General features: G+C 40.1%; 1 pseudogene; it reads right to left on the bottom strand.

Moving 5' to 3' along the window:
• Nucleotides 1-8,763: 8,763 nt before the first annotated feature.
• Nucleotides 8,764-10,229, bottom strand: LOC142436605 (ribosome biogenesis protein BRX1 homolog pseudogene; annotated as a pseudogene).
• Nucleotides 10,230-10,855: the final 626 nt, after the last annotated feature.

Raw genomic sequence — 10,855 nt, 5'->3', positions numbered from 1 at the left:
GATTTTTAATAAAGTCTAGAGCTCCCCACTCAGAAAACCAAGCATTCCCCAGGGTGGCTGATTGCAAAAGCTCTCAGGGCACCTTAGCAGAAAAACCCATCAGCTTTGACAGGGTTGGGAGATACATTTTCCCTCCACTCTACTTGTGGTAAAAATTTCCCCGTGCAACATATGCTTATAAAAGTTGGCTGTGTCTTATAAGCTGCCAAAGCTTATAAATGAGAAAATACGGTGATGTGTTCAACAGATATGTAGTCTTCCCCCAACTGTAGCACAAGCTCTTTTTAAGTCAAACGTTGTTACTATGAATCATAATTCTGTTTTCATCACTCGATAGAAATGTAATTGAAAAATAACACACTGGGATTATTTTAGGACCATAAATTAGCATAAACTGTGAAAAGAAAATGGGTAACAGAAATGATATTGTCATTTTTTGACTTTGGACATTCATCAACACTTAAAGTCAGAGCTGTGTTATACCCATAGAATTAATTCACATACGAGGCAGAATTTTAACTGATTAAGTTTTGCTATTTTTTGAGAAAAAATAAACAAACATAAGACATGTTTATTTGACAATGAAGAAAGAACATGAAAACAAAAAAGAGAAATATTTTAAAATCCTACAGAACACTTATATTTCACTACATTGATCCCCCACTGCTCTGTCAGGCCCTGGCTCATGTATGGCTGTGGGGCTTGACGAAGTCACCAGGATTTTAAATCCCAGAAAGGTGACTGACGGTAGACAGGCTGTAGTGGAGCTTCCAGCCTAAGAGAAGCTAAGAAGAAGGAAGAGGCATTTCACTACTGAAAAATTAACCACTAAAAATCTTATGAAGAGCAGGGGACATCATTTTACATACTAGAATCAGAAAAAAAAAAACAAAACAAAAGTATTGCTGCTATGGTTCCAGTTCAGACACGAATGAGTTCCTTCCAAACAAACTGGTTTATACCTGGCTCAGCCATCAGCGACTGGCTGCCAACAAGGTAGTTCAGTGATACTCTCGTGTCAGTCCATTGGAACACTTCCAACAAGGTCTACTCAAGTAGTCGCTTCCAAGGACAAGTTAAAGGAAAGGCAGAAAGGTCAGTTCAGAAGATTTTGATCACTTGGGGGCATGGGCAGACTTCAAAGGACAAATCTTTTTTTCATTTTATTGTCTTTTTTAAAATTTAATCATTTGATTGGGGACTCATACAATTCTTATCACAATCCAGACATACATCCATTGTGTCAAGAACATATATACATTTGTTGCCATCATCATTCTCCAAACACTTGCCTTCTACTTGAGCCCTTAATGTCTGCTGCTCATTTTCCCCCTTCCTCCCCACTACCCCTTAACTCACGAACCCTTCATAATTCATAAATTATTATTATTTTGTCATCTATTACACTGTCTGATGTTTTGCCCTACCTTCTTCTCTGCTGTCCCTCTCCCAGGGAGGAGGCTATACGTAGATTCTTGTAATAAGCTCCCCCTTTCTACCACATAGCGTCTGGGGTCTTAAAGGCTTGAAGATAAACAAGCGGCCATCTAGCTGAGAAGCATCAAAGCCCACAGGGAAGAAGCACACTAGCCTGTGTGACCATGAGGTGTACAAGGGACCAGTTATTAGACATCAAAGAACTAAAAATCACATCAGTGGGTGCCCACCTTCCTGATACAATCACTGAAGACAAACGTGTGCATAAGAAAATGTGGTGAAGAAAGCTGATGGTGCCAGGCTATCAAAAGATGTAATGCCTGGGGTCTTAAAGGCTCAAAGATAAACAAGTGCCCATCTAGAAGCAACAAAGCCCACATGGAAGAAACACACCAGCCTGTGTGACCACAAGCTGTCGAAGGGATCGGGTATCAAGCATCAAGGAACAAAAACTCATACCATTGAAAATGTGGGTGAGTGCAGAGTGGAGACTCAAAGCCCATTGGCAGCCAACCAGACACCCCCTTACTGAAGGGTTGTGGGGAAGAGATGACCAGTCAGTGTGTAGGGTAGCAAAGATGAACATACAACTTTCCTCTAGTTCTTAAATGCTTCCTCCCCCCCACTATCATGATCCCAATTGTACCTTACAAATGTGGCTAGACCAGAGGATGTACATAGGTACAGATAGGAGTTGGAAACAAAGGGAACCCAGGACAGATGACCCCTTCATGACCAGTGGTGAGAGTGGCGATGCCTGGAGGGTGCAAAGGACTAATCTTGATAGATTTTCTATAAGGGCATAGCACAATCATTCGGTGAGGAAAGGTCCAGTAAAATTGTGTCAAGGAATTTTCCCATCACAACAGTGCACCTGCTCATTCTTTGTGGGAAGCAAATTATCCTACAAGAACTTAATAGGAAACCTTATCCCATCTGCCCTACAGCCCTGATATCGCCCCTTCAGTCATTGTGATATTGACAAAATTCAAAGAATATTTAGACAGAATATTGTTGTAGGCTCCCGAGGATGCCCAAAGTTTTGATTTAGTCTAAATCAAAGAGCACATTCTTCAGGAAGGATTACAGAGATGGAAACCACCTTCAGAAGTCTATAGACCTAGCTAGAGAACAATAGCTTCATATTTTGAAATTTTTTTTAGTAAAGATTTCTGTGATGTTTTTGGCAATATTTTTTAACTTAACTTTTGGTGCCGAAGGTGGGCCCCTCAGGTTAGAAGGTATTCCAGATAAGGCTGGAGAAGCCATCTCCTCAGAGCAGAGGTGAACGCCGTAGTGGACGGCGGCTTTTGAGACCTTCATCTGCGGGTGTGACATGACGCAAGATGAGAAGAGACACTGGCAAACATCCATTGCTATTCAGAAGTTGGAATGTATAAAGTACAAATCTAGGAAAATTGGAAGTCATCAAAAATGAAATGGAAGGCATACAAAGCCACATCCTACACTTTTGTGAGGCGAAATGCACTGATCCTAGCCGCTTTGAATCCAGTCATTGGTTTAGTATTGCTGCAATGTCACAGTGTCAGGCATTCATCATTAGAAACGAACATTTCAACATCGATACCGCAGTACATCAGGTTTATTAACAATCTGCAGATAACACAGCCTTGGTGGCTGAAAGAGAAGATGGGAAGCTCTTGTTAATGAAGACGAGTGACTGCCGCCTTCTGTATGGACTGCAACTCAGTGTGAAGACTGAGATCCTCATCACATCATGATAAATGGAGCAAATATTGACATTTCCCAGGACTGTATCTTGCTTGCACCCATAATCAATGCTCATTACAGCACTAGTCAAGAACTCAAACAAGGCATTCTATTGGACACTCTGCTGCACAGGGTTCTTTGAAATGAGGACCATGGATGCTATATCGAGGACTCACGTGTGCTCGGCCTAAATCAGGGTCTTCGCTAAAGAGTGATGTATTTGAATTATGGTGCTGGGGATGAATAGTGCAATTACCACGGCCTAACGGAAGAACAAACAAACCTGTCTTGGACAGAAGTACAACCAGAATGCTCCTTAGAAGCAAAGATGGCAAGACATTGTCTCACATACTTTGGATATGTTCTCAGGAGAGACCAGTTCCTGAAAAAGCACACTGTGCTTGGTCAAGTAGACAGGCAGCAAAAAAAGAGTAACTTTCCAGAAGACAGCTTGCCACAATGGCTGCGACAGAGGACTCCAACGTAACATTTGTGGAAGTGTTGCAGGACAAGACAGTGTTTCACTCTGGGGCTGCTAACCCCAAGGTCAGCAGAGTGAAACCACCAGCACTCCTGAGGGGAAAGATGGCGCCTGAACTTCCTGGGGGCAGTTCTTGTTCTCTGGAGTTTCTGGGAGTCGGCATGGATTCAGGGGCTGTGAGATTTCCTTCTCTGAGTTGGAGCTGACTTCACAGCACTGGTGGCAACAGTAATTGAAGTACAAGATGAGCAGAGGTAGGATAATGACCAGACGTCTTCAAGGAAGACCAACTAATATGACTATTATTCAAATGTACACTTTGGCCACTAATGCCAAAGATGAGGGACTTAAAGAGTTTGACCGTGTTCTGCATTCTCAATTTGATGAGATGTGCTATCAAGATGTATTGTCAATTACTAGTGGTTAGAAATTTGGATAAAAAGATGATTTTGAGTTTGGAAAAGATGGCTGTGGTGATGGAAACAATGTTGGAGATCATATGATAGAATTTTGTAATACCAGTGATACATTTTGAGTCAAATGGGGTCAAACCTGTCCTCCTGCATCAGCGTCTATAATACTCTATGCACGGACATTGCCAGTGGATAAGACAGCCCAGAGGGATACTGCGTGGTTTAAAACCGGAACAGATGTGGTTGGGGTTTTGTTATTTCCGTATACTTTTTCAAACTCTATGCTCAACATACAATTTTTGAAAATTGAACTATATGGATGAGAACCTGAAATCAAAATCGCCAGTTCCAACTCTTTGCTACATAAATCCGAACAAAACACTGCCTGGTCTTGCACCATGCTCATAATTGTTCTTACACTTGAACCTGCTGTTGCAGCCACTGTGTTGATCCATCTTGAGCAAGGCCTTCTTTTTCACTGGCCCTCTACTTTAGGAGACGGGCTGTTCTCTGGGAACTGGTCTCTCCTGACAACTTGTCTAACGTACTTGAGACAAAGTTTAATCATCCTTGCCTCTAAGGAGAGTTCTGGCTCTACTTCTTCCATGATAAATCTCTTTGTTCTTTTGCCACTTTCAATCTTTGCCAGCATCATAATTCATATCCAATGTTTATTCTTTGGTCTTCCTTATTGAACACCAAACTTTCACTATTATATGAGATGACTGAAAATATGACATGAGTCAGGCGCACCTTAGTCCACAAAGTAACACCCTTGCTTTGCAACACTTTAAAGAGGTTTTGTGCAGCAGATTGACCTAATGCACGTGTCCTTTGATTTCTTAATTGCTGTTTCCATGAGCATTGTTTGCAGATTCAAGCAAGATAAAATTCTAGACAACCTTTTCTTTATTTATCATGATGCTACCTATTGGTCCCATCATGAGGAGTTTGGTCTTCTTCACATTGAATTGTAATCCCTACTGAAGGCTGACTTGATCTTCATCAGCAAGTGCTCCTCACTTTCAGCAAGCAAAGTGGTGTCATCTGTACATCACAGATTGTTAATAAGCCACCGCCTTCTTCCTGTAATCCAGCTCCTCTGATGATTTGCTTAGCATACAAATTGAGTAAATATGGCTGGTGGACACAACCCCAATGCACATCTATCCTCACTTTTAGTTATGCGGTATTCTCTTGATCTGTTTGTAAAAGAGCTCCTTGATCCAGGTACAAGTTCCACAGGCGCATGACAAAGTGCTCTGGAATTCCTATTCTTTTTAAGTCTATCCTTAGTTTGTTGAGATCTAAATAGTTGAACGCCTTTCCATAGTCAATAAAACGCAAGTAAACATCTTTTTGGAAATCTCTCATTTCATCCAAGATTCATCTGATATCAGCAATGATATTACTCGTTACATGCTCTCTTCCAAGTTGGACCTGAAGCTCCCTGTTGATATTCTGCTGCAACTGTTGTTGGACGATATTCAGCAAAATTTTACTTGTATGTTATATCAATGATCTGGTTCTATAATATGAGCATGTCGCCTTTCTTTGGAATGGGTACAAATATGGATCTCTTCCAGTCAGTTGACCAAGTAGCTGTTTACTAAATTTCCTGGCATAGACCAGTGAGTGCTTCTATGCTTCGTGAGCTTGTTGAAACATTTTAATTGCTATTCTATTGACTATCCTGGAGCCTTGTTTTTGGTTAAGGCTCTCAGTGTAGCTTGAACTTCTTTCTCTAGTAACTTTGATTCTTGTTTATATGCTACCTCTTGAAATGGTTGCGTGTCAACTAGTTCTTTTTGGTACAGCGACTGTATCACTCAATATTTTGGCCATAGAATCTTTTAGAATTTCATCTTGAGGCTTGATTTTTTTTCTTGAGTTCTTTCCATTTAAGATATGCTGAATGTGTTATTCATTTTGTATATTTCATTATAATATTTTACTTTGTCTTCTCAATCTGCCATTTGAAATGTTCTGTTTAACTCTTTGACTTTCTAAGCCCCGCCCCCATTTGCTTTAGCTACTCTAGGATTAAGAGCAAATTTCAGAGTCTCTTCTGACATTCACTTTGATCTTTTCTTCTTTCCTATGCTTTTAATGATCTTTTGCTTTCTTCATGAATGATGTTGTTTTCTTTTATTTTTTTGAAGTTGACAAAGATGTTTTTACTTGACTCCACAATCAACACCCATGGAAGCAGTAGTCAAGAAGTCAACTACAATATTGCTTTGCGCAAATCTGCTGCAGAAGTCCTCTTTACATGTTAAACGAAATAAGTAAATCACCTTGAGGACTAAAGTGCTCCTGACTCACAAAGTCATTATATTTTCATTGATTTATACCCAGCTGAAAATCAGGCAATGAAGAAAACTCAGAGCAGAATTCCTGGCTTTGAATTATAGTGTTGGTGAAGCATATTGAGCGTAATATGCAGTCCTATAAGAACCCTCGGATCTCTTTTGGAGGAAGTCCAGTCAGAATACTCCTTGGATGTGCGAGTGACAAGGCTTCACCTCCCATACTTTGGTTATATCATCAGGGGTGAGCAGTCTTTGGAAACGAACACCATGCTTGGTAAAGAATAGTGCAATGAAAGAGCACAAACCCTCCAGGAGATAGATAGGCACGATGATGAATGATGTTCTTGATGTTGTCTCAGCAACTCAGGTCTCATCGTTCATGTTGTGTTCAATGTATCAAATCTGTCCTTGCGATATTCTCAGGTGGGATCTACTCAAGTCCTATTTTGGCTCTGGTGGACTTGTTTAATTTCTGCTTCACAGTCAAATTACATATAAACAAATGATGTCCTGTTTTACAGTCATTCCCTGGTCTGGCTTACCTGCTAATATTGAGCTTCCTCCTTGTTTCTTCTTACAGATGGAATCAATTTTGTTTCCTACATATTCCATATGGAGAAGTCTATGTGGACAGTCACTTTTTATATTGAACAATGGTATTTGCTTTGAAAAAAATATATTTGCATTGGTCTTGCAAAAGTCTCTAATGCAATCTCTAGCATCATTTCTATACTGTTCCTTCTTCTCGGCTTCTAACTTTTGTGATCCAATTTCCAATAATAATCAATGCATCTTGATTGCATAATTAACCAAGTTCAGAATGAAGAGTTGGTAGAAATCTTTAATTTCTGCATCAGTAGCATTAGTGATTGGTGTATAAATTTGAATAATAATTATCATAAATATTTGTGTATAAGTGGAGTTTTTCGGCACATTTTAATGCCATTTTTGTGGTAAAATTAGGTGCCTCGGCTGATATTCGGGTCAGCTTATACTGAAGTATATATAGTATATTGACTTATTAACTTGCATTTGGATAGATATTATGCTATCACAAACAGCAGTGAAATGTCCTTTTTGACAATAAATCAGACACCATTCCTCTTGAATCTATCATTCCCAGCATCATAATTCATAAGATTTTTTCATTCAAAATGGCTAATACCAGTCCATTTCAGCTCACTAAAGCCTAGACCATCAATCTTTATGTGTTTCCTTTCATTTTTCACAACTTCTGAATTTCCTAGCGTCGTAGTCTATGCATTCCAAGTTCTGATGATGACCAATGGCATTTGCGGTGCTTCCTTCTCATTTTGGGTCAGAGCCCATCAGCAAGTCCAAGTCCCAAAGGCTTTGCTCCTGTAAGCCTTTTCTCCATCCGTGTCATGATGACCCACCCTGCTTTGAGAAGCCAGGGCCTCATGACCCTGCATTGGCACCACACCGAGGCTGCATCACTGGGATGACTCATAGAAGTGATTGTGAATGCAGCCTGACCCTGGCAGTGTTTCCGTCTTCTGTCCATAATGTTTCCATGCGCTGGAACCAATGTGATGTCCCCTAGCACTAATCTGAGTCTTTGATATTCCAGAGAGTTGTGACTCTTTTCAGCATTTATTCACTTCCTTCTTTTCCTTCTTATGTAAATGACGCGGCTATTTCAGCCTACTGGCCTAGAAGAAGTTGTGGAGGTGGTGCACACCATGGGATGGGTACCATCTTTTCCTTACCCAAAAACACCTCTCCCTATTCCTTTTGAGGACCTTCCAGCTGATGACAGTCTGCTGCTGCTGTACAACACTTCGGAAAGCCCCCAACGGGAGTTAGACGTGGCCCGGGAGATCTCTTCTCCCCTTCACTCTTTTGGTCTCATCAAACCAGACCCATGCTTTTCTGTTCGCTTTGTTTTTATGTCTAGACAATGCAAACAGTACCTCCAGGAACCCAGTTTATTATGATTGGAATGTTGTCACCACTAAGAACGTAAGGCTTTGGGGTTACTTTTGAATATTCTGAATAGAATATTTTTAACTTTTTTATTAAAAATTACTGTGAATTAGGTGAAGGTTTACAGAGATGGTCATAGTTTTACATACAATGAGTCATACACCTTATGATTAAAATAATCCACTCCAATCCCCTCAGTATTTCATCATGTATCCCATATCCCCTGTTCAGACTCAGAGCTGAAGCTTTCGTGGGGATCCCACCTGATCTTTCCAAGAGGTTAACCTGTTTGTTTGTTTTTGAGTTGTGATACCATTTTATTTAGAAACATACCGACACCATTAAATCCATACAAAATGATTCTGGTATTTCATTTTTTTCTTTAAAATTGCATGAGTTACACAGCTCTGGATAATGGAAATATTAACACTCTGAATGTAAATTAAATACAAAACAACTGGACTCCTTTCGCACCCCCACTGCTCATCTTCTGTGGCATTTTTCGTTGCCTTTTGTAGATCTTTTTCTTCCTGGTTTTCAATCCCACCCGGGGCTCTGATTTCACCCACTCAATTTTGATGGACTTTTCCTCGGCTGGGGGTTGAGCACATCTGCAGGGGACCATGGGCAGCTCAGTCGTGGGCTCTTTCTTTCTCCGTTTCTGCACCTCCTCCCTTGCTGTCGTGCTTTGTATTTTGCAGCTGTGATGGATTTCTTGATACGGCTGCGTGTTTGGTGACTGAATAGGGTTTTCCTATGAAGTTGGTGCTCTGAGCCTTCCCTGGAAAATCTGGATAAAGTTTAAGACAAAACGTTCCCTATCTCTACCAGAGCAGCATCTTCCTCTATAATCTGGAAATTCTGCACCCATAACCGATTATCCACAATGCTGAAAGCAAACACATGATTCATAAAGGGCTGACAAGGAGGTCAGCTGGGGCGACAGTGGGGCATCCAGAAGATCTGAATTTAGCAGTCTTTTAACAAAGTATCCTGTGGGATTCATCCAATACAGGGTCAAGACACAAAAGGGGCCGAGAAACCTGCAAACAGCTTCCAGTCAACTTGAGTTCAGCTAGGGTATGATTATTCTGAACAAGGAATTTAGCAGATGGTCCGTGAGGTGAATTTGAAAGCCACATATAAAGATGCTGCTTTTTCTTGGCCTCAAAATAGATGCACTTATTAGTTTTTCATTTAGTAGGCCTCATTAATCACGAATAACTTATCTTTATGATCTATTTTAGTATCTGCTTTTGAACGAGGCATCACCATTCTTAAATCTTGCATTAAGCATCTTGTTCTGAAATTTACTCCTCTGGAAGAATAGATGAGAACTTGATCCTTATTCTTCCACTTGCCCTTGCTGACAGGGCCTGGGATATGGTCTATGTATTCCTCTTGTGCCTCCTTTGCAGTGTCATGCTGCTTAGCCGGTGATGGGACATCTTTTTGGTTCCATTTTCATGTCTTGGCTTGGATGACCAGGTTTCCATGCCATCTAATATGATCTTTTTAATGCTTTTGAATTATGTTCCACATTTTCCACTCGTCATGTTCATGACATCCTACTGTGATGCTGCTCAGAGCAGTTGATAGTGGTCAACAAACATGCACCATCTACGTGTTTTGGTCTTAGAATGTTTACATGATCCATTAGTCCATCAGATGAATTATTTCTGTGTTTTTATTTTTATCACTCTTTTTTTGTTTTGAATTTGGTTCAATGTAAACACATTGTTCACAATTAAGATGCTGGAATCGTTCTGAGTTAGGAGGCACCACTTCTATTAAAGAGTTCAAGGGCGGTGGACAATTGGAGTACAACTAGAGAGTCAAAGTGAGGGCAGATGGTTATGATCTTGTTTTAATCCCTAACCTAACCCTAACCCTAACCCTCACCCTCATCCTAGCCCTAACACAACTCTAATTGGCTATGATCTTATAACCAGAGGTTGGAATTGGATTTGTGTGTTGTAACAAAGATTGGTTTTGTGTATGTGTATGTATGTATGTAATAATTTTCAGTTATACCGAGCTAGACTCTAAGACAGAATTTTGAATATTATAATATTCCGTTATAATAAAGAGAACCACCATTATTTTCTAATGAAATAAAAATAATTTCTGAGTTGCTCATCTGCTACCTGAGAGAAATTCTGGGAAGGAGGTATTAAGAACCATAGTCCTATCATCTTCCTTACCAGAACACTAACTTCCAAGGGGAAGGCCTAGCTCAAGTTCAAGGGGGAACACCTATATCAAAGTCTTTTTTTTCTTATTTCTAAGACATACTTTATCAGCATATATCTAGGTTCCCCCCTTATTTTCTTGATTCTATTACCAAAATAATACCTTCAGTCAATCTTCTTTCCCGCTGTCTCATATAAATCTGTTTTCTTCCACAGAGTCTCTTTTAATAACACCTATCATTCTATAATTTATACATTTTGCTTGTGTACTTTGCTTATTATCTGTCTCCCTCATGAAACTGCAAGCTTGATTAAAGCAGGGAGTTTCATCTGTTGTGTTTA

Source organism: Tenrec ecaudatus, unplaced genomic scaffold (assembly GCF_050624435.1).
Source record: "Tenrec ecaudatus isolate mTenEca1 unplaced genomic scaffold, mTenEca1.hap1 Scaffold_457, whole genome shotgun sequence".
NCBI classification, from domain to species: Eukaryota; Metazoa; Chordata; class Mammalia; order Afrosoricida; family Tenrecidae; genus Tenrec; species Tenrec ecaudatus.
Note: the sequence above shows the minus strand (reverse complement) of the source record. Positions and strands in the feature narration are given on the sequence as shown.